At 39.0% G+C, this 24,704-nt stretch overlaps 1 protein-coding gene across 11 annotated transcripts in view; it reads left to right on the forward strand.

Annotated features, from left to right (window-relative positions):
• Positions 1 to 12,732: 12,732 nt before the first annotated feature.
• The window catches only part of DAB1 (DAB adaptor protein 1), a 316,440-nt gene continuing 304,468 nt past the window's right edge, over positions 12,733 to 24,704 (forward strand). For 2 of the 11 annotated variants that reach the window (XM_051999586.1, XM_051999587.1), the window contains exon 1: positions 12,733 to 12,884. The gene's annotated coding sequence lies outside the window, so the exon portion shown is untranslated. The remainder of the gene's footprint in view (positions 12,885 to 24,704) is intronic. The other 9 variants (XM_051999582.1, XM_051999580.1, XM_051999589.1 and 6 more) reach the window with 7 other exon arrangements.

The following is a 24,704-nucleotide window of genomic DNA, read 5'->3' on the forward strand; positions in this document are numbered from 1 at the left end:
TAGCACAATGCCTGGTACACAGTAAGTGATCCGTAAATGTTTATTGATTGTTAAAAATAGGTTAAGTGACTTGTCCAATATCCCACAACTACTGACTGGAGGAGAATTGGAATCCAGCTCTTCCTGATTCCAAGTTCCGCACTATTTACTGTACTTTCTAGTTGATCTTGTGAAAAGAACAATAACATTGGTTTCAAGAACATCTAAGTTTAGATGAACTTGGGTGATTTTGTTCACTGTTTTAGGCGTCAATTGTAGCATCTGAAAAATGAAGAGGATGAACTAGATCACATCTCATCATCCCTTCTAGCTCTAAATCTATGTTCTCTTTATCTTATGATCAGCATGATAGAAACTGTGCTTCTGTTGCTATTGTTCAGTTGTTTCAGTATTTTCTTACTCTTTCTGGCCCCATTGAGGGTTTTTTGGTTCCTGAAGTGATTTGCCATTTCCTTCTCTGGCTCATTTTTGGACTGAGGAAACTGAGGCAGACAGGGTGAAGTGACTTGCCTAGAATTACACTGCTAGTACATATCTGAGAATAGATTTGAACTCGTGACATTGAATCTTCCTGATTCTAAACCTAGTGCTCTATACATTGTCACCTATGTAAACATTTTGAACTTAAGCTGATTAAAATGGAAATCATTAGAGTTTCTCCTAGCTCACCCCTGCTCCAAAATCTCCTTTTTATAGTAAGAGTAACACTATCCTGCAAGTTTCATTGTCCCAGAGTCACCCCAAAGTCTTCCTTTCTTTCATGTTCCACATCCAGTCAGCTTCCATCTTGCCATTTCCAAAATCTCTCTTGCATTTGCCTCCTTCTCTCCACTCTCAAGGCTGCCAACTGTGTTTCATCACCGCTTGCCTAGAATATTTCAGCAGTTCCTAATTGGTCTCTCTTCTCACATTCTTTCCCCCTGCAAGCCATCCTCTACACAATGATAAAGTAATCTCCTTAAAGCTCATGTCTCACCATGTGGCTCCACTGCTCAGAAATCTTCAATGGCTCCTAATTGCCCCTCGGTTCAAATATAAGATCTTTGACAAGACTTTTAAGACCCTCTGTGTCCTGGTTTCAACTAACTTTTTCAGGTTTTATTAAACTTTTCTCTTCTTGAACTCTATATTCCAACCACATAGGATGGGCTATTGGGGGTTTGCCTTTGGGGGATCAGCCTAAGTTATTAAAGGATTATCGTAAGAAAGTAGGTCGTCGGTTGGTGAACATTAGGGTCAAAGCAGCTCATATAACTGGTCTTTTGGAGCTTAAGAGAGTTGCCATGTCTATGTTAAGGGCCTGCTTATACCAGTGCCATTAGAGCTTTTGAAAAAAAACTATTTTATTATTATATATGGAGGATATTAGAAGTAGAATTAATGCCAACTGGATCTTAGTTTAGGTTTAATGTTGGGATAACATGAAGCATTTACAAATCACAGAGCAGTTAATAAAAGGAGATTTTCTTTGCCTTAATGCATAAATAACAATAACAAATAATAGTGGTTAGCTTCTCTAGACTTCCCTCCCTCTTCCATTTCCATAGGGAAATCTGACTACATGGCAGGGAAGGGTTGATAACTTAAGTATTCTGTGAAAATCTATCAACTTCATATAGATGGGACTTTTTATGCCCTTCAATAAGCAGGAAAGTGACAAGGGGGAAATGGGACAATCCAGTCCCGAATCCAGCTTTGTTATAGTTTAATAAAAATATATTCCTTTGAGGAGAAGAGGAATACTGCTTCTCCTATCCTGGGATTGGGGAGGAAGTCAAGGGAAAGGATGTTCTTTATTTCACTTAGGAAATATTATTTTCTCCACTAGATTAGAAACTCATTGAGGGCAGTGAATTTATCTTATTTTACCCATGTGTCCTGAGTAATGCAACCTAATGCCTTACATTTATTGTCACTCCCTTAAGGCTCCAGAACCCTAGAGCTGCTTCCTGGGGTCAATATTTGGTATCATCGTCTTTCGGTCTTCCTACTGAGAAAAATGCAGGATGTTAACTTTTTGAATATGATATAGAAAGGATTCATCTGTGATGTTCTAGATGGCCCCTGCCATTCCTTCCAATGCAGGGATTCTGTGTGTGGGCCTATGCATTTATATGGGTGGATGTGTGCATCTGGGAGAGTATCCCCTTACATTATCAATCTGGATGTGTCACTTCTCTGCTCAGATACTCCATGGCTACCCATATTCCCAGTGAGTAAAGTTAAGGTTACTTTGTCTGGCATTCAGGGACCTTTCTTCCAATCTACCTATAGTGACTGGAAGAAAGATTAAGGTTAATATTTGCACAAATCTGCTTCACTTAAATCTAATTCATACACAAATCAAGACATCTCCTCATGATGTCCTTGGTCCTTTTTGTAAATGAAGGATGAACAAGCCCAAATGAAACTTCATTTCTTCTAGTAAACATTCCCTTTGATGACAGAGATCTGACCTCACATAGTATTTCTCTCATAGTTATGTAGTTTTGTGGATTGTCCTACCATCTATGTGTCTCCTCCCTCTGCTAGAGTGAAAACTCCATGAAGATGGAGACTCTGAATTGTCTAAACTTACGATTTCCCCCATATTCTAGTTCAGTGCCCTGAACATAAGAAGTGCCTAATAAAATGTGATAGAATAAATGAAGGATTGAATGAATTGACTTCTCCATTTAAATAGCATCCTTTCTTATATCTTAGGCTGCTGCTCTTGCTCATTGTTTGAGCATAAAAGGATTCTGGGAGTTATTTAGGTTTCCCCACAGGATCTAGTTTTTTTGACTCACAAGTTTTGGAGCCATTGTTCAGTAGTGTGTGCTTAGTGGCTTTTGCCAGTTAATATTTTTGGAGTGGATTTTGCCTAGTAGCTTTTTTTAAAAAAGCAGATCTGAGGCTTGAAAGATGACAAGCATAATGGGCAGGTCAGGACAGGATAGGATGGGGAAGGCGGGACAGGAGCCAGCTAGCTCCCGGGCAGTATAACTATGTCTGACCCTCAGCCATTGGAAAGCTGCCAAGGCAGTTTTCTGAGGAATGGGCCAAGGAGCCAGATGCTGCTGCTGGAAAAATACCTTCTGTAACTTGGCACTTGTCCTGTCCCTGCTCTCTGGGTGAGAAGAAACAAATCTGCAAATTGGAGGTGTGAGTGAGGTGAATGGTTCTGAATTGCTGAGTCTGAGAATGAACTTCAATCATCCCAAGAAATCCAAAGTCAAGCATTGGGAAGCTGGGGAAGAATCTATCAAAAGCGATTTTGGTTTATCCCCTTTCATATCCATTCCTTTGTTTTCTAGACAAAATTTAAAACTGCTTTTGGCCAACTCAAATAAGCTTTCCTATAATTTACCGTTTCTATCTTGACCTAAAGTTTCCAGTTATTTCCCCAGATGGGAGTCCAGTAGACAGTGAATAGCTTATGATCCCATTTTATACCTGAGAACATTGAGGATTGGAGTGGTAAGTGCCATAAAATGACTGAAGCAGAACTTGCCAGACTTTGAGATGATAGATAGCTGAAGAACCAGTGCATTAAATGATGTCTGGCATATATTGGGTGCTCAATAATATTTGTTTGTTAGACAATTGCTTCTCCACACTGCTTCTGTATAACTAAGTTTCTTTTCTTAACATTCTGTACTAAGCACTTGAGGTATAAAGACAAAACTGAAACAATCCTTCCTTTTAAAAAGCTGATACTAGCCTGGGCAAGTCCATGTATGGTAAGTGCCAAAATAGGCATAATGGCTGATAAAACATAGTCCCCTGCCTTTAAAATATATACATGTTAGGAGGGGAAAATCAGATATTTGATGGAATAGCATCCTGATGAATGGAGTCAGAGACATGGGTTTGAGTGCCTTGATGTCCCCACTCCTTTTTCATTTGCTCTTCCAAAAATCTCCTATTCCTTCGAAGTTTAGCTCTAGTGCTCTCTTCCCTCTCTCTTCCCTCTCTCTTCCTTTTCTCTCCTGAGGCAATTGGGGTTAGGTGACTTGCCCAGGTCACACAGCTAGGAAGTATTAAGTGTCTGAGGTCAGATTTGAACTCAGGCCCTCCTGATTTCAGGGTCAGCACTCTATCCACTGTGCCATTTAGCTGCCTTCTCTCTTCCCTTTCTCAACCTCTCCCCAACCCATCTGCCAGGATATACCCCTACCCTCAATTCCATAATAATATCTCTTGCAGACCCTTTATGTCTATTTTTATGTTTCAGACCTTTTATGTCTGTTTTTATATAACTTTTTATGGTCATGTTGTTTCCCCTAGTTAGGCTGTCAGGTTTTTGAGAGCAGAGACGATGTTTCATTTATTGATTCTGTCTTTCGTATGTCTAATAGCATCTGGAACACAGTAAGGACTTAATAAATGCTTGCTTGCTTAGACTTTCTAATATGTTATATCCACGCAAACTCTCCACAGACCAGAGTGAGAGCAGATATTACTTTTAGGATTGTGTTTGATGGAATTAGAAGGGAGTCCAGGGCTGGTCTGACTTCTTCATTTTATCCCTGAGAATCCTGACCTTGCCAACAATGGATCCTTCTCCTGGAGCCTCAGTTTCCTCTTCAATAAAAAGATAGACCAGATTTTGCTATAAGATAGGGATCAAAATACGCTCTCCTTCCTCCCTCCCAGGAGGCACTCTGCAAACATGGATCAGTGTACAAACGTCAGCTGTTTTTATTACAAAGCAATGAAATACAGTGTAGACAGGGAAAGCTAGGGGAGGCCAGACATTGCTCTGAGTGGTCTCCGGAGGGAGGGAGCACTATAAATCAAATCCTGTCTTGGTACCACAAAATGGGCAAAATACACCCCGTGTCTCAAAATTTACGTGTAAATAATCATGTTTCTTTCACAATGGCCAGAGCTGCTGTTTCACATCTCGAAATACATCTATGGAAAGTCCCATTTAGTAACCCCATCATTCAGCCTCTTAACTGCCAGCTCATAGCCTGGGAAGTCAATAAAAGTGGCCCATTCCCATTATCCTGAATAACAAATAAGGGCCATTTTGACATAGAGGAGAAAATCTGGTGAGAAAATGTTTGCTTTAAAGTAATTGTTATTATTAGCAATATGCATTTATCGAACAGTTGGGCTGTCAGAGCTGGGGAAGCTTTTGAAAAATAGGAAAAGGGGGGAACCATCTAGTAACAGGACAAGTATAAAGAAGAAAAAAAATCATCTTTCTGGATCTGGAATGAGAAGAGCTGGGTTCGAATCCCAGTTCTTAGGCTAATGAGGTCTATGACATTGGGAAAGCAATCTCTCCTCTCAGGTTACCTTTAAAGGGCATGGAGAGGAGTTGATTCCTTCCCTGTCAACATATCTCAGGAAATAATGAAAACGATGGAGCAGTAACACGCGTAAGAAAAAGATGCGGTGCAGTAAAAACCCTGCAGACTCTCCTTTCTTATTTTTGTTTCAGCAGAAAGGATGCTGGGTATTATCTAGGTTTTCCCATAAGACCTAGTTTTGACTCACAAGTTTTGAAGCCATTGTTCAGTCGTGTGCTTACTCCTACCTTTCCAAATTTCTTCTTGCTGCCATTTTGTCTTCAGTTCATTGGCACTGGCCTTCTCACAGTTCCTGAAGCAGGACACTCCTCCATCTGACTCCAGGCATTTTCACTGCCTACTTCAATAAGCTTAAATTCTCTCCTTCCTCATTTCTTCTTCCTGGCTTCTTTGACTTTCTTTACCCAACTCAAATCCCTCCTTCAGAGGCCTTTCCTGATTTCCATTGATACTCACACCTTCCCTGTGTTGACTATTTCCAATTTAATTTTTAGGTTTGTTATTTGTATGCTGTCATTTGCAGGCTGTCTCATCCATTAGACTTTGAACTTCTTGAAAGTAGGAATTATTTTCCTCTTTCTTTGTAACTGCAATCTGCACGTAATAGGTACTTAATAAACACCCATTTACAAAATTGTTGACTAAAAGACAAATGTGTAAGTTCAGTAGAGTTATAAAGGATCATAGATCTATATCTTGAAGGGACCTTTGGTCCAAAATCACATAGAAAAAAATTTCCACTTAACCGTGTTTTATTATTTCCAATTACATGTAAAAATAGTTTTCAACATTCATTTTTATAAGATTTTAAGTTCTAATTTTTTCTCCTTCCCTCTATTTCTCTTCCCCCTACCCAAGATAGCAACCAATCTAATATAGATTATACATGTACATATTTCCATATTAGTCATGTTATGAAAAAAAATTAGAAGAAAAAGGAAAAAACCACAAGAAAGGAAGGAGGAAAAAGGTGAAAATATTATACTTTGATCTGTGTTCAATCTCCAGAGTTCTCTCTATGGATGCAATGGCATTTTCTATCCCAAGTCTAGTGGAATTATCTTGGATCACTGTATTGCTGAGAAGAGCTAAATCTATCATGGTTGATCATCAAACAATCTTACTATTACTGAATCACATAGAAAATTGGTGACACCCCCATTCCAGGGCTTTTTCTATTATGTCATGTCATCTCATGTCACATGTCACAATCATCATCATTGTCACCATCTTCCTAATATTTAGACATACATGAAAAGCAATTAGTAATGAGTTACCCATCACTGGAGGTCTTCTGAGGAAAGTAGGGATACTGGTATTTGTCCAGCAAGATTTCAAACCACTTATTGGAGTTGGTATATGAAGCAGTCGTGTTTTGTTATGAATTGGACTGGGTAACCCTTGAGGTCCTTTGTAATTGAGAAATTCTGAGATTTTGTCACTCCATTATCATTATCGTTGCCAGGAAGTGAGGAGGTGACTCTAGTTTTTCATGGCTTCATCATGCTTCAGAGAAAGAATGAAGTCTGGTGAGTCTATTCAATTTGGAAAAACATTGTGTGGTCTTAGTAGTAATTCATGTGCATTGCCCATTGACTGGGCCAATTGGAGATTGACCACAAGAGAACAGATTTTTTTAGCTGTAACAGCTCATAAAAATCAGCTATTAAGATATAGAGGAATTGAGATAGGGCTCAGTGAAAGAAATGTCCATGTTTATAATCATGGATATCTTCATTTTCATACCTTGTATCATTCTATTACTAGTGAAAAGTGTCACTTAATCTGAGACTTTGCTTCTTCATCGGTAGCCATTAGCTCTTTGAGGATAGCTTTGTTTTTTTTGTTTTTGTTTTTGTGCCCCTAATACCTGGCACGGTGCTTGCCAACTCAGAGGTGTTTAATAAACATTGATTAATAAATCAATTTAAATTCTGCTTTTATATCTTTTTAAAGTATGGATGTGGCTCAGATTTTTGGGAACTTTGCCCATGGAACACAAATTCAAGCAGGTCTTACAGAAGTAGAAGTATATGGTGGATAGGTATGGTAATATCTGGGATGCATGAATTAGCCTCAGTGAATGTTATCTGTCATTCAGCAAGAATTTATGAAGCATTTACTATGTCTGTGCTAGATGCAAATGGTATAAGAACAAAAATAAAACAGGGTCTGTCATCAGGGAGCTTATATTCTATGGGAGTCCTTCTAATAAACTCATTCTTTCCTTAAGAAAAGAACTGCTTCGTATTTGCCTCTAGGTCCCTAGCATTTTCCATGGTTGCCAAGTACATGGTAGGCACTTAATAAATGCTTATTGATGGACTCGTTTTGTCCATAGGAAATCAAGAAGATTGTCTTCCATCACACTCTCCATCATCTCCAATAAATGCTTATTGAATGACTCATTGGTTTTGCCATAGGAACTCAAGAAGACTGGCTTCCATCACAATTTCCATCACTAATTAGTTATAGTATTAGTTATACTAACAATCCTATTTCTCAAGCAAGATGCTCTATCTGATGCCAGGTACCTTTACTGACTCTTTTTAAAATTTTTTTATAAAAGCTTTTTATTTACAAAAAATATGCATGGGTAATTTTTCCAACATTGACCCTTGCAAAAATCTTCTGTTCTAAATTTTCCTCTCCTTCTCCCCATGATCCTCTCTCTGGGTCTTTATTGACTCATATAAACAAACTTTTCCCTTCTCATTTCTGCCTGTTGGTTTCCTAAACTTCTTTGAATCCTAATTCAAATCCCTCCTTCTACAATAATTAGTCAACCAAAATCACCAAACATTTATTAAATATTTCATTTGCCAGGTGCTAGGCAAAGAAAACAGATGGAACAATACACTTTAGTTCCCTGCTATCACTATTTAAAATATATACACATATGTTAGGTAATGATGTACATATACATATACATATACACACACACATACATACACCTGACATATATTATGCTATCACACTAATTTTACATTATGTAACATACATGGTTTTTGGCGTGGGTTTTTTTTTCAGAATTTTCATTAAAAAAGCTTTAAAACAACCTTCAGACACAGATGATATTATTTTCCCATCTTACACAGGAGGAAACTGAGTCTAAAAAGCCTCCTATTCCAGGAGCCCAGCTCTGTCACCCTCTATGACTGAGTCACTTTACTGAGCCATGATGGTGGAGTCTTTTCTCTGGACATGGTTCCTACCCTGTGACTCTTGTTTGGATGTTCAGGGTTAAGACTCTCCAAGGGAACTCTCATGAGCCCTGTTCTTCCTTGTCTTCAAGCCTAATCCGACAACAACAGAAACAACTCTGAGTTTAATCATTCCCCTCTTGCAGACTACCAGTTCCCCCCAACTCGAGTGGGCCGCCTTTCACTGGAACGCTCCATCTGCTCCATGGTAATGAGGCTGCGGTACCCACTGCCAGCTTTAGGCTGAGGTTCCCCTTGCAGACGTGGAACAAACGCACAACGCCGGTTCTGGCCTCCTAAGCAATGAGTGCAACGGAGCTCAGTCTGTTGCTGGCCTTGTTAAGTAGCGTGGGGCAGCTCAGCAGAAGCCTTCCACCTCCATTTGAATATAGATGGGAAACAATCTCTGGGAAGCTTCAGCTAATGAGCAAGTGAAGGAATAAGTAAAAGGGGGCAAATGAGTTCAGCAAATGAGAAGCTTGGGAAATTTTGGCTGGAGATTCTGAATGGTGGTTCGGTGATGTTTTATATTCAGGGCATGATGGGCTATTTTTACAATCCTGTGTAAGTTGGATTTTCCCATCTTTCACATGAAGAAACCAAGTCACAGGCTAAGGGATGTATCCGGGATCTAGAAAGCCTCCGATTCTAGACGCCCGGGTCAGTCACCCTCTCCGACTGAGTCATTTTACTGAGCTGCAATGGCGTAGACTTTTCTCTGGACTTGTCCAAGAGAACAAAATCATCATCTTTGTCAATTTTGTCAAATCATCATATTCTTGTCAAATTTGACATCTTGTCAAAATAGACATCTCAGACAAGGATGGTAACAATGGCTGGTGTTTATAGAGTAGCTATGTTCCTTTGAAAATAAGTAGTTGGATAATATTTAGACAACTCCTGACGTGACCTAGAATGATGTAACAGAGAGAGAATTGATGGAAACTGCAAGACCCATCTCTGAAACAACCCGGCAGTGTGACCCTGATCAAGTCACTTAAGTTCTAAGAGAGTTAAAGTTGCAATCCCATTGGGAGAGAGAGTTACCCACATCCTCAAGTAAGAAGAACCTGCTTATATGAAATGGGCATAATTTGACAATGGCAGTTATTCATTTATTATATATATATAAATATATATCATCATTATATAATATAATATCATTATCATATTCATTTATTATATTGGGCACAATCAGAGATTAGACGATAGAGAAATAGCTTACAATGATATACAGGCAACTTACATGGCCCAATAATTATTATAAGATCATTAGTAATATTAATATTATCTTATATAATATTACATGTAATTACAATATGAATAATATTTTCCATGTATATTTTTAAGAAAGATAGTTCCAGCCTTGAATCAGGAAAACCTAGGTTTATAAGCTCTGGCTTATGAATATTAATTGTGACCCTATTAACTCACCTAATTTCTGATTGCCTCAGCAGTGGGCTAAGTCTCTATGTTACAGAGAAGTTGTGACCCTCATGGGTGAAAGGAACTTGCAAACCAGGTGTTTTCTGTCATCGATTAGTATTTATCAAAAGCCTACCAGGGCCAGATGCTTTGCTAGGTGCAAAGACAAAAATGAAATAATCTCTGCTCTTCCCAATGAAATCATCACTCTAGCTCTCCCTTTCCACCCCCTCCCAAAAGTTTGCAAAGAATTTCTTTGATGTGTTGATGTTATCTGGGCCCCAATGACCCTGGGAAATTGCACAGGTATTACTGTTTATGGATATCACCTCTTTTGATATAAAGAAGGTGAGGCTCATGGAAAAGTGAAGTGATTTGCTTGTGGTGTTAAAAGCAGGTTTAGGGTCTCAGTCTTCCTGATTATAATTCAGTATGTTGGGCTCATAAGGAAGCAAAACAAAACAAAACAAAACAAGCGTCTTTCTCCCAGTGAGTGTTGGTCCTGAGTAGAAAATGGGCTGGTTCAGAGTGGGTAGCTCCCATCCTAGAAATCTTCCGGCAGAGGCTGGACAGTCCCTTGGGGGCTGAACACATAATTCTTGTTCAGGATCGTATCGACCTGAGTTATCTGAGGTCCTTTCCAGGCTCTGGGGATCATGTGATTCTTAAATAAACATGGAGACCCTTCATCTTCCCTGTTAGCCTCAGTCCAGGATCAAAGGGTGTCCAAAGGCCTCTAGCAGGCAATGCACTTTGCCTGGAGAGGAATTCTCCAAGCGGAGTCAGAGACATGCTGTTCTAGCCAGGGGCCAACCCTCCCCAAAGTCTGAAATTCCCCTTATTAACTAAACTGCATCTGCTTTAGTGGGAGCAAGGTACGGGAACCGTAAGGCAGCCTGACTGGCCCGCCATTACAACGGCCTTTCCTCCCTCACAGACCTGCCGAGAGGGAAGATTTTCCAGTGGACTGTGGATTGCGTCACTTCAGTACGTGCTTCAGACTTCTTGGAGGAGAGATAGAAATCTCATTTTTACTGGTCATTTTGTTCCTCAAAGATTGGCGTTCTGTCTTCTTCCTTGCTGTTTCTGCCAGCACCTTCCTAATGCAACCTGTTGCACTCCTTAGATGCTTAATCAAGTGTGATTAAATGGAGAAGGGACTCCTTGGGCTAGCTGCAGCTCCAGTCCCAACCCCAGCCTTCACTAATTATTAATAAATAATATTACCAACATATATTATGTTATATATTGAGAATACTAATTATTAATAATATGAAAATATTATATAATATGAGAAATATGATAATAATGGCTTACGGTACACATTTTTACAGCACAGTAAGCAAAGGTTTGCAACATTTTATAGAGCCCATAGATCTTGAAAGAGTCTTTGAGTTTATGGAGCTCAGATCTCCCATTTTACAGAGGAGAACCTCAGGCCCCAAGAAGCTGTATGACTTGTCCAAGATCACATGAATAGGAAGTAATGGGGGCAGGAATCGAACCAATGAGTTCTGACTTCAAATCTGGCTCCCATTCCACTTCATCCCATTGAGCCTCCACTACAATTATCAAGTATTTAGTAAGAACCTACTATGTGCCACTTTCACCGTGCTTACAGTAGGGATACTGATATAAAAGTGAGATATTCCATGCCCTCAGGATTCTGACATTCTAACAGGTCAAGGTGATCCATCCAAGGGAATAGTGGCCAAGGGGAGGAGCATCATGGTAGTGTTGAGTTGAACCAATTTTGGTGGTTGTGGTAGTTTTGCAGTATCAATAGGTGTTTTACGATTTATCTATTGATTTATCCTTTTGATGTACCCAGTACAATTCTTAGAGCTGAGAATTTGTAAATCAAGATCAAATAGTCCCTTGCCCTCAAAAAGATTGCATTCTATCAGTTGAAATAATATGGATACTGTAATCAAAATATATCCCATATAACTTCAAACTACTTTTGGTAGAAAGCAGAAGGGAGAGCTGGGAAAGAATTGGTCTAGAAAATGCTACTTGGAGCTTCCAGTTTCCTATTTATAAATTGAGTATATTGGCTGGGATGCCTTCTACTGACTTTATTAGCTCTTAAGTCAACAATAGGTACAATTATCTTCATTTTAACATATGAACTCATCAGCAGGGAATGACCTAGGCAAAGTGACATTGTCTATTCAAGTGGGAAAGTCAACAGCTCTTGATACATGATCTTATACTATGAAATCCAATCTTTTTTCCATCGTACCAGCATGTCGTTCACTGCCTTTCCTACAGAACAAGTTGGTTCCTTCAAAGATTTCAGGGATTTGACTTTGTAGTTGATAGTGTTGAGCAACAACAACAGCATGTACATGGTATTTACTATGGACGAGGCACTGGGCTAAGCATCTCGTGATTATCTCACTTGATCCTCATAACTAATCTTGGAGTTAGGCTCCCTTATTCTCATTTTACAGCTAAGGAAACTGAGGCAAATAGGATTAAATGGCTTATCCATAGTCACACAGCTAGGAAGTGTCTGGGGCTGGACTTCTGAATCCAAGCTCTGCCCTGTATCCATTGGAATACCCAGCTACAGCTACAATATCCAAGGGCAAAGAGTGGGGGCTTAATGAGTGCTTGTGACACTGAATTGTGCCTCTCCCTCACGTGCCTTGAGGAACAGGGAGAGAAGGAAGAAAAGGGAAAAGGAAGGGGGAGGAAAGGGACAGAGGAGAAAGAACACACAGGCGCCAGAAGAGATTACAGAAAGATCTCATGTAGGAGGTAGCACCTGAGTTGTTCTCTGGAGCCAGCTGGCAGTTCTGAGAGGCTGATGGGAAGGAGGGTACACATTCCAGACATAATTATGATCCCAGCTGTGTACTTTGTCCTTCCTTCTCTCAGGCCTCTCCCCCTTTGTGAGAGGTGCCCAGGCTTTGAAGGCTGTTAAAGACTTTGTCGGCTTCCCTAGGTACGTAACTTAACTTTTGTTTCTTGTTATCGTCTAGTGGGAGAACGCTTGAAATTAATTTCCCTGGTTGTTGGGTTTTGTTTGATTTGAGAGGATGAATTATCAGGTATTTTCCCTGGAGAAATCAGCTACTTTTGGAGTTAAATTTTACAGGAGCAGAATATCATAGCAGGAACATGGGATGTAAGAGCTTGGAGGTGCCTTAGAACAGAGCTAGAAGGAGCCTTAAAATGTTGCTCTGAAAAAGGCCTTAGAGCATAAACTAGCAGATCTAAGAGATATCTTGGAACATAGGATATTAGAAAGCAAAGAGAGATTGAAAAGCACCACAGAACATAGAATATTAGACCATAAGACTTAGGATCGTCAGCATTTGCAAGTGACTCTTTGATCTTAAGAGTGATCTTAGGAAAATTCCATTTAATCCAGACAAAGAACCAAGGAGTCTGTATGCAGCTTAAAACAGTTGTGGAACATAGAGTAATAGAAGGCAAACAGAGATTGGGAAGTACCACAGAACATAGACTATTAGACTAGGATTTAGGATCGTCAATGTTTGTAAGTGACTCTTTGATCTAAAGAGTGATTCTAGGGAAATGCCATTTATATCCAGAGAAAGAACCAGAGTCTGTATGCAGCTTGAAGCAGACTTGGAACATAGAATATTAGAAAGTGCCATAAAACATAGAATATTAGACCATAAAACTTAGGATCGTCAGCGTTTGTAAGTTACTCTTTGATCTTAGGACAATGTCATATACATCCAAAGAAAGAACCAAGGAGTCCCTGTGCAGCCCAAAGCAGACTGTTTTCGCTTTTTTAAATTTGTTTTTTGTTTGCTTTTTCCTCTCATTGTTTTTCCTTTTTGTTCTTATTCCTCTTTTACTACATGCCTAACATGGAGATACATTTAAGATGATTTTACATGTAAAAATAGATTTTTAATAACAAAAAAAGAATAACCTTAGAATATAGAATGCTAGAGCACCACAATAAAAATAGTAGGCAGTGATTGAGTTCAACAGGGTTAGGTGCTTCTCCTTTGCCAAGGATAGAAGCACTTGTCATATAGTGAGTGGCTTTAAGGTGTACAGCAAGACTTAGGGGAGATCCTTTGCTTTCTAAATACTCTGTAAGTAGAATAATATAGGTGCTGTTTAATCTTTTTTTTCAGTTGTGTCCAACTCCTCATGATCCCCATTTAGCATTTGGGATTTCTTGATGGAGATACTGAAGGGATTGGTCATTTCCTTCTCTAACTCATTTTATAGATGAGGAAACTGAGGCAAATGGGTAAATGACTTGCCCGGGATCGCATAGCCGGTACGTGTCTGAGATCAGCTTTGAACTCAAGAGGATGATTCTGTCTGAGTCCAGGTCCAGCACTTTATCGACAGCACCATTATCATCCTTTATGAGGTCATGCAACCCTGATGTCAATTATCTTAACGCTGAAAATGAACTTAGAACATGGCATGTCAGAATAGAAAGGGACCTTAGAGGAGAGGATATAAACCCCTGGAGGGACCTGAAGACAGAGAATGTTAGAACACAGAAGGGAGAGACTCAGAACCTAAAGTATTCTTAATTTGAATTTTAAAGTCACTTATGACCTCTTCAGTAGACATTACATCTCCCAAACATCTTACTTTACAGAGAGGGAAGTTGAGGCCCTCCCTGACTTGCCTCAGACCTATTTCCTAGGAGCCTGCCTTTTTATCCTCTGGGAAGTGCTTGCCAGGAATTCATTTTACAATCCCAAATTTTATGGAATTGGATCTGGACCCTGGCCGCCTTTCCCAGTGTGGTGAAAGACTCCCGAGGTGCCGTGTCCTTTAGCATGCACATTGCATGCTCCGTCTAAGAAAGCGCCGTTTCTATTGGAAGCAGGAGAGGAGGGGACGGCATTTCAATAAGCAAGAAAATTGGGCCTTGGAGGAATTGTAGCCCAGTTGGAAAGCATGTGAAAGTGCTTTTCTCAAGCTTTGACACAGGCGTGACTCCCCCGGAGGAATAATACGAAGGGCTTTCTGGTGTGGGGAATCTATTTCTTTTGTCACTATTAGAAGCAACATGTTTCTTTCCAGCTGGTTTTTTGTTGTTATTCCGGATGTGAAGAGCAAATAATGAAGGAGAAGAAGTCAGGGGAACTGGAGGTCATGTCTCATCATATTGACCATTTAAAACTAAATGGCATTTGGGGTTTAAAGCTTGCATTGGATTTTCATTGTGAAAGACTGCTTTGGGTGGTGTGGGCTGCCCCTTTTTGAATAACCAGACTCCTCAGTTATTTTAACCTAGCTTGTTATGGAGAGTGTTTTAGAGAGTCAGAGTGATGTGTAGCTCATCTGAGCTGGAAGGGAATTTAGAATGAGCCATGTTAGGAGATGTGACACAGAATATTCAAAATTGGAAGAGAATCCTCCCTCACCCACCCCTTTTAATTTTTGAATGTCATCCTACATCATTTGTTCTATGATGCCTATAGATCTGATGATCCTTTCTCCATATTCTCCCTTCTCTGCCACAGATTGCAGATTTCAGATATAGACTCCTCTTTTCCATATTTCACCCATTCATTCATTCATTCATTCATCAGAAGTTTTGTTTAGTGGGTAAGATGGCTTGAACATGTGGTCCAGTTCCATCACAATAGAAAGCAGGTGTAATAAACAGTTTTACAGTGAAAATCTCAGAATTTTCAGTAGAAGGAACTCCAGAAATTACCCGGTCTAGCCCATATGTATACAGAAGCTCTCTCTAACACACCTGACAAGTGATTATCCATTTCTGGGAGACCTCTAGTAATGGGAAGACTAACCCATAAGCCACCCCACCATCATGAAGATGGGGATACTGTTGCTTTGCCATTCTAACTCCCTCCTTACACTGGAGCTCACTTCCAGGGATTCCTTTTGCCTTTTAAATCTGTTGCTCATGAGAGAATTTGTTGCTACTGATGAGTGATGTCATGTCTTAGAGCTGACTGAGTTCACATCCTGTCTCTGGCACTTGCTAGCTGAGTGATCCCGAGCAGTTCCTTGCCCTTTGCACTGAGGCTTCTTCAACTCTGACATGGAACCAGCATTGTCTTCCAGGGAGTTTGCAAGAAAGTGCTTTATTGGCAGTCATTCAGTCTCCACTTAAAGTCAGCCAGTGCCATCCTGATGGAGCCAACCCCTTTGGAAATTTCTAGGTGTTGGGAGGTTTGGGTTCGATTTTCCTCCTATTCAAGTCTAAATCTGCCCCTCTGTAACTTACCTCCATTGTGTCCACCCTCAATCCTTCTTCCATTCCCCAGCCCTTCAGATCCTTGGAGATGGCTTACTCAAACTCATTGCATTTTCTTTCCTTTGGGCACAAGATCCCCACTTTCTTCATCTTATCCATGGATTCCCTGATCTTGGGGTCTCTCACCGATACCACCATGCTATTTCTTCCATTTGCCAATTTTTATCGGTACTTTATACCACCTGAGTATCATATTATTTTCCATTTACCGAGCTATCTTTCCTTTCATACCTCATCCTGGTTGCTATAGATACTTGCCTTTCCCTATAGCAACAGACCTTCCTTAGCTCCTGAGATCAACATTATTCTCTCTGACCTCCATGAGTGAGCAGAGAGCATTGATGGTAAATGACCTTTCCATGAGAACTCATGAAGCATATTCTTCTACCACTCATCTTCCCACCTACCCCCCTGGAAAGCTACCTTAGGGAGAGAAGGACACATGCTGTGTCCCCTCTGGCAGATCTGGTGACTGATGGAAGGCTACAAAAATGTGTATTTCTTTGATCTTGGCATTTCAGGCATCCTGTCCAGGATTTCAGATTTTGATCTTGAAGGGAACACACAGTTCATCTAATCTTATAGTCCTAGATGCTGTATGGATCATAGATGAGTCATGTGGATCAAACCCTTCCTTTGGGGGAGTTAATTTTCTAAAGGTCACAGAGGTGAGCGGCCACATCTAGATCTGAACTTTAGTTCTTTGACGTCAGAGCTGGTACTTTGAGGTTCAGAGAAGGCAATAAGTCTTTATTATTCTAATGGGTACTTTGGTGGAGAAATTCCAATGGGTCAAGAGTAGAGTCCAGAGAGGCTAACCTGGGAACTTTCTTCAAAATGGAAACAGATATGGTTCCAATCCTCCCCCCCCCCCTTTTAATCTTTGAACTTCCTTCACGCTACATCATTTGTTCTATATTGCCTATAGATCTGGTGATCCCTGCTCCATACTCTCCCTTCTCTGCCACAAATCAGTCCTATCGATTTCAGATAGAGATTTCAGATACAGATCCCTCTTTTACTTGTTTCCCTCCTTCATTCATCAGAAGCTTAGTTTAGTTGGTAAGATGACTTGAACCCGTGGTCCAGTTCAGTCACAATAGGAAGCAGGTGTAATAAACAGTTTTACTGTGAAAATCTCAGAATTGTCCTTAGAAGGAACTCCAGAAATCATCTGGTCTAACCCACATGTATACAAAAACTCTCTCCATCATACCTGACAAGTGATTATCCACCCTTGGAAGACTTATAGTATTGGGGAGCCTCTAGCCTTCCTAAGGGGTCCATACTCTGTTGAACTAACTCTCATTAGCGGGAAAGCGTTTTCCCTTCAATCCATCAGCAAATTCTTGTTAGTGCTTCCTAGTTGCCAAGAATTCTGCCCCTTCGCCAACTTTATTCATTGCTCCAATTTAGTCCCCTGGGACCAAACAGAGCTCTTCACGTACTCAGAGGGGACTGTCACACGGCTCTTCACTTTTCTCCTGTTCCTTTACTAGGTTACCATATTTCATGAACCCGGTTAGCTTCCTCAGCACACTCTCCAGATTAATCGATATCCTCCCTAATATGTGATACCCAGAACCAAACACAATTCTTCAGATGAGGTCTGACCGGGGCAGAGTCACTATCCCTTCCCTGGTCCTTCTCCTTTCTCTTTCTTAATGTGGTTTGATTGCTCCCACATCTGCAGCTGCCGTATCTCACAGTGACTTACCGAACCCGCAATCACGGCTGAAGTCAAGAGAATGAGAATCTCTGGCCTGGGACTTGTTAAGGGGCTTTCTGGGCTCTGGTCTTGTCCCAGGTCGAGCATTCTGATAGGGGCGGCCGTCCTCCAGCCCTGAAAGAAAATCACAGGTGTGTGGGGAAAGGAAGGTGAGATTGTTTAGGCCGGAGGCTTTAGGTCCCTTATGGCACTGACACCAAGTAACCTCTCTCTGTCTAACTGGAGAGGTGAAGGGATTAATGAGAACATATCTAGAAAGAACTTGGAGGCTTTTGAGAAAGATGGTCACTGTGGAACACCCTCCACGCTCACATGCTGAGAATTGATGTTACTGATTATTAGTCAGGCCCTTGCTGACCTACAGAGTCTATTTTTAAATGGGGATTGAGTTCACTCAAATCAATTAGGCCAACGGTGTTCTGTTTAGCCCTCTGGTGAGACTTTGGGTAAAAAGAAGTGGCCAAATAGTCTCAGACGTGTCTATTAGGAATCGGGCTGAAAGATGCTAAACATTTCACAAATATTTTCTTGCACCGAAGTGAAAGGAGCAGCTTTTGTGAATCAGGGATTTTTATTTTGTGTTTTTATTTTTCAGTGAGAGTGATAACTTGTGAATCTCTCTGACAAATCAGTGGAAAGAAACCTTTGATATCTTTTTAAAAGGAGAAGAAATCCTTATGATATGCAAGGTAGATTCTTTTCCTCTGAAAGGTGAGAAAAGTGTATGTTTCCAAAAGTTTCTAATTTAATTTTTCAGATATTTATTTTTTTCTTTTAAAAACATTTTTACTTAAAATTTTGGGTTCCAAATTTTATGCTTCCCATTCTTACTTACCTTCCCCACCCTGAAATAGTAAGCAATCAGATATAAATTATACATGTGCAATCATGTAAAACATTTCCATGTTCATCATTTTGTGGAAAAAGACTCAAATAAAAAAAAAAAAAAGAAAATTAAAAATAGCATGCTTCAAACTTATCCAAATAATATCAGCGCTTTCTCTGGAGATTCATCATTAGTCCATTGGGATTGTCTTGGATTTCTTGTATTGCTGAGAATAACTAAGTCATTCACAATTCTTCATCGAACAATATTACTTTTACTGTGTACAATATTCTCCTGGTTCTGTTCACTTCACTATGCATCAGTCCATTTAAGTCCAGGATTTTTTATCAGACACATAATTATTGCGTATCCGGTCACTCATTAATTCAACAATTATTTTTGAGTGCCTGATATGTATTAAATGTTGGTATACAAAGGCCAAAAAATAAATAAAATTTATCCTCAAGGAGTTTGTAATCTTCTTCTTCTTTCTTTTTTTCTTTCTTTCTTTTTTTTTTTTTGCTGAAGCAATTGGGATTAAGTGACTTGCCCAGCATCACACAGTCATGTCTGAGACCAGATTTGAACTCAGGTCCTCCTGACTTCAGGGCTGGCTGCCCCAGTTTACATTCTTGTAATAGTGAAAGACAATATATACCTAGAAAAGGAAATATAAAATATATGCTAATTTTGTTTTTTATTAAAGTTTTTTTTTTTTCAAAAAATGCATAGATAATTTTCAGCATTCACCCTTGCAAAACCTTGTGTTCCAAATTTTCCTCTCATCCTTTTCTCCACTCCTTCCCTTAGAAGAAAAGTAATCCATTATATTAATTTTGCATGAAGGAGTAGAAACTACTGAAAGAAGCAGACCAGATTTTGCCTAGGAGTCTGTATATGAGTTGAATCTTGATAAGTGCTGAAGATTCTAAGAGGGGAAGGTAAAGTGGGAATTCATTTCAAGAAAGGGGAATAACCTAGGCAAAGACCAGGAGAGGAGAGAGAGAATGAAAAGGAAAAGAGAAACGAGACCAGTTTGCTTGGAACAAAGCATGCATGAACTATAGTAAGGTTTGGTAAGCCTGGGAAGGCTTACTGCATTGGATCTAGATTGTGAAAGGCTCTAAAGACCAAGAAAAGAAGTATGTAGTTTATATATTTTTAAATTTATTATTTATTTATTTTTAACATGCATTTTTTTAAAGTGGGTTCCAAATTCTCTCCCTTCCTCCATGTCCTCTCAGACTCTTTGGGAAGTCAAGTTATGTGATCTCAATTATATGTGTGAAGTCATGCAAGTCATATTTCCATATTAGCCATGTTGCAAACAAAAAAAAAAAGCAAGAAAAACAAAGAAAATGAATACAAAAATGTACTTCTATTTGCACTCAGACTTTGTCAATTCTCTCTGGAGGTGAAGAACATTCATTGTATTTTCTTTTAAAGGAAATAGGAAGCCAGTGGAGCTTCTGGGTAAAGGGAGAAACTTGACCAGAAGAGTTCTTTGGGGAAATGACTTGATCAGCTTTGTGGAAAATGGCTTGTCATGGAGAAAGGCTAGAGGCAGAGAGCACAATGAGAAAATAGTTTCAATACCAACTGAGAAATTAGGTGCCTATGTACACAGCACAATGGTGGGCACACTTTAGGCTTCAAGAAAAACTAAATAAACAACAGCAATAATAGAGAAATATTTGTTTAATAATAATTTATTAAGCAGTGCCTATACTGAATAAATTGATAATACCAACAGCTGACAATTGTACAGCTTTTCAAAGTGTATAAACTGTTTTGTTCTTTATAGTCATATCTAGCTCATTGTGATCCCATGGACAACAACTTATCAGGCCCTTTTCTCCTCCACTATTTCCTGAAGTCTTTCCAAGTTCATGTACGTTGTTTCTATGACACAATCTCTCCATCTCACCCTTTATTGTTTTTTTTCTTCTTTTGCCTTTAATCTTTACCAATACCATGGTCTTTTCTAATGGATTCCATTTTCTCATTATGTGGCCAAAGTATTTGAATTTCAGCTTCAGTGTCTGACCTTCCAGTGAATGGTCATATTCTATTTTCCACTTTTTTTCTTTCGTTATTTTCCTTCCAATTGAATCTCTTCAAACAAAATGACTACTATGGAAATGTTTTACATGATTGCACATATGTAATCTATATCTGATTGCTTACTGTCTCGAGGAGGGCGGAGAGGAAGAAGGGAGCGAAGGACAGAATTTAGAACTGAAAACTTTAAATAGAAATATTTGGAAAAAAGTGTGTGTGTGTGTGTGTGTGTGTGTGTGTGTGTGTGTCTGTGTGTGTGTGTATCTTTAAGTGAAGAGAGAAACTTTTGGAAACACACATTTTTTCCCACTTTTCAGCTTAAAAGAATCTACACTACACATCACAAGGATTTCTTCTCCTTTTTAAAAGGTATCAAGGCTTTCTTCCCATTGACTTGTTCAAGAGATTCACAAGTTGTTGCTCTCACCAAAATAAATAAATAAGTAAAGATAAGAGACAAAATCTCAGATTCACAAACTGCTTCTTTCATTTAGGTGTAAGAAAATATGTGTGAAATTATATTTATATACATTTATATATAATATATTATTTGTATTATTTCTATGTGTTTTATATGTTAGCCCAAAACCACCCCGTAAATTAGGAGCTTTAAGTTGACCTGATTTTGAAAAAAAAGAGGAAATTGTGGTTTAGGAGAGTTAAGTGTCTTATCCAAGGTCATGCAGCTAGAAAGAGAAACTGTGTGACATACTAGAAAGAGTGTGGATTAAGGAATCGTTAGTATTTTTTTCCTTGAATGCTATATTCAAGTTATTGTTTAAATCTTTATGTTGTAGTCTTACCTCTCCAATTAGACTCTAAACTGCTTAGAAGCAAAGACTATCATCATGGCCAGTGTATGGGATGAGATAATAATACTCATCTGCTTACTTGAGGTTGTGAGAATGGTACTTTGCTTCCCTTTAGGTCATCTGGAAATCAATTGGTTAAGCAATAAAACCTACTCTGAGGATATAAGCTCCATGCTAGACATTGAGAAGATACCTAGATACCCATGGAAGGCATGGAATTGGAAGTCAAGAAGTCCTGTGTTTGAATCCTCCCTGGGTAATTTTGCATGGATTTAGTTTCCTCTGATAAGGACATTGATAGCACCTTCAGTCCAGGGTCATTGAGAGGATCAAATGATATATAACATGTAAAGAGTTTTATAAATCATAAAACACTATATATATATATATATATATATATATATATATATACATATATATATAATGGTTATTCAACTTTATTAAACACATGGTATTATTTCAGATCCTATGAGAGAATCTTGAGGTCCTCTTTCTCTTGGGTATTTTGTCCTCAGGAGCTTGAAGATTGTCTGACTGCTCGTAACTATCCCTGCAAGCTCCCTGAGGAAATATCTTTTCCTTTTAGAATATAAGGATAGGAATTATGTCTGTCTATTTGTATCCCCAGCACTTAGCACAATTTTAATCATAGAAAATGTTTAAGTTATGCAGATTTTCATTCATTCAGTCAGTAATTCTTAGAAAAAGACCCTTTTGATGGGAAAGATTAAAAGCAAAAGGAGGGTAGAGAATGAGTCGGAGAGATGGTGACGCGGAAACAGTCCACATAAATTTGGACAGGCTTCGAGAGGTAATGGAGGATTGAATGTGGGGTGCTGTGGTCCATGGGATTTCAAAGAGTCGGACATTACGGAATAAGCACATTCAGGAATTCATTCATATATAAACATCTCTGTTCTCCACTCTCTCTCACGGAGCATCCTTAGACTCTCACTGTAGACGTCTGTCCTTCCAGTCTTAGCCACCCCATTTGCAGGCACGTGATCCTGGGGGCCAAAGGGAGGGAAGTGATTGTGACAGTTCACTTCAGATAGATTTTTTTCCCCAGGCAAGACAAGGGAAAGGAGTACTAAATGCTAAGCACAATGCCTTCCAGAGCATGGTTTAAAGACGCCATCTTTCTTCATGAAGGAACCTGGGTGATCATTACCACTGGTGCATATACACTCCATCAGGGTCATAATTGTGGAAATTGGATGGGTTCATGGGGGGTAGCATGTTCCTTTTATGAAGGAAATCAGAAGGATATATGCTTCACATACTACAATAATTGAGACGGAGACGAGGCTCCGTCTTCACTGGCAAATGATGATGGACATAAAGGATGATGAGATGGGCTTCCTTTTAAAAAATGAGAGTGATAAAATTCTACATTGGGAATAAGACTGGTTGAGTTAAGGCTGCTCAAAGGAAATAGGACATCAATTAGATGCCGCCTAGCATCCTCTCCTCATTTGGAAGGATGTGCCCAAGATTAGAAAAGACCAGACAAGCCATGTTGGAAAGAAAAGTCTGACATTATTGAACTAGCTTGAGCTGGAGAATGATCCATTCGATATGGACACATTGGGAAAGCCGTCTAGCAGAGTTCCGTTCAAGTGATTGATGTTCTTACACGGGGACAGGGCTGACAAGGTTGTCCGAGGGAGCCCACTGGGTCAGAAGAGATCCAGCTTAGGAGGTTTAAGGCCTGGCTTCTTGGTTTGGCTCTGCTCTGTGACCTCAACCAAGTTACTTTACTCTCTGAGAGTCATCTGTAGAATGGCCGTGTCAGAATTTGTATATTAAAATGATTGAAAGAATCAAGCGAGGGACCACGTGTGAGGCTGGAAAATATCCCGAGTCAAGGGAGAATTTAGAAGATGGGATTGAAATGTGGAAAGGATGTCAGCTGGAGATCCTTTGGGAGTACAACCTCATTTTACATATGAGGAGGAAACAATCAACTAGAGATCCTCTGACTATACAGTTTACGAATGAGGTAATTGGTACCAAAAATAGTGTCTAGAATTGATATCTTACCCAAAGGTACATAGACAGGAAGTAGCTGCTGGGACTTTAACTCGTATCTTCTGCTCCTAAGGTCTGAGTTCTTTCTGTTGGAGCTTGGGAATCCTGGCTTTGGAATATGGTGACCATGTTATTGGTCAATCAATTGATCGATTCCAGTGCTTTCCCTTTGAGATTATTTCTAGTTTATCCTCCCCTTAGATCTTCTTTGTATGGAATGGTTTACATGTTGTCACCATTATGATTCACATTTTTTCTTTCCTTTTAAAAATTCTGTATATTTTTTTTAATTTTTAAAATAAATTTAAATAAAATTTAGTTAATTAATAAAATTTAGTTATTTAATTAATTTAATTAAAATTTAAATAAAATAATTTTTAAATAAATTTAAATAAAATTTTAATTTTATAATTTAAAAAAATTATAGTAGCTTTTTTATTTTTCAAAATACATGTAGATAGTTTTCAACACTGACCCTTGGGAAAACCTTGTATTTCATATTTCTCTCTCTCTTTTCCTCCCTCCCCCATCTCCTAGACAGCAAATAATCCAATATAGGTTAAACATGTGCAATTCTAGAACACACATTTTAAGGAGTGGGGATAAGATGTTCTCTGTGTGTGTGTGTGTGTGTGTGTATACACACATACATATACATATATGTATACACACATACACATATGTGTGTATAAAATGTATATATGTACATGTGTGTTGCAGTGAATGAAATCTCAAATAAATAAATGTCTTGACAATTTCAGCCACCGGTTTCCCTGAGAACATGCAGCCATTATTTATTCTTCGCCTTCAATGGCATTTCATTATCTTCAAAGTTAATCAGATAAAAGTGGAGAATTGTACCCAAATAGCTGCATGTAAATGGTGAATTGAATAGTGTGTGTAAATATATGTATATATTATGTATATGTACACACATAAAAATTCACACATGGTCACATGTACACATATTACATGTATAAATATATAAATTCATATACATATGTGTATACATAAATTAATATATCCACAATTATACATTTGCACGTATGTACTATATACACACATGTTTA

Source organism: Antechinus flavipes, chromosome 4 (assembly GCF_016432865.1).
Source record: "Antechinus flavipes isolate AdamAnt ecotype Samford, QLD, Australia chromosome 4, AdamAnt_v2, whole genome shotgun sequence".
Classification (NCBI taxonomy): domain Eukaryota; kingdom Metazoa; phylum Chordata; class Mammalia; order Dasyuromorphia; family Dasyuridae; genus Antechinus; species Antechinus flavipes.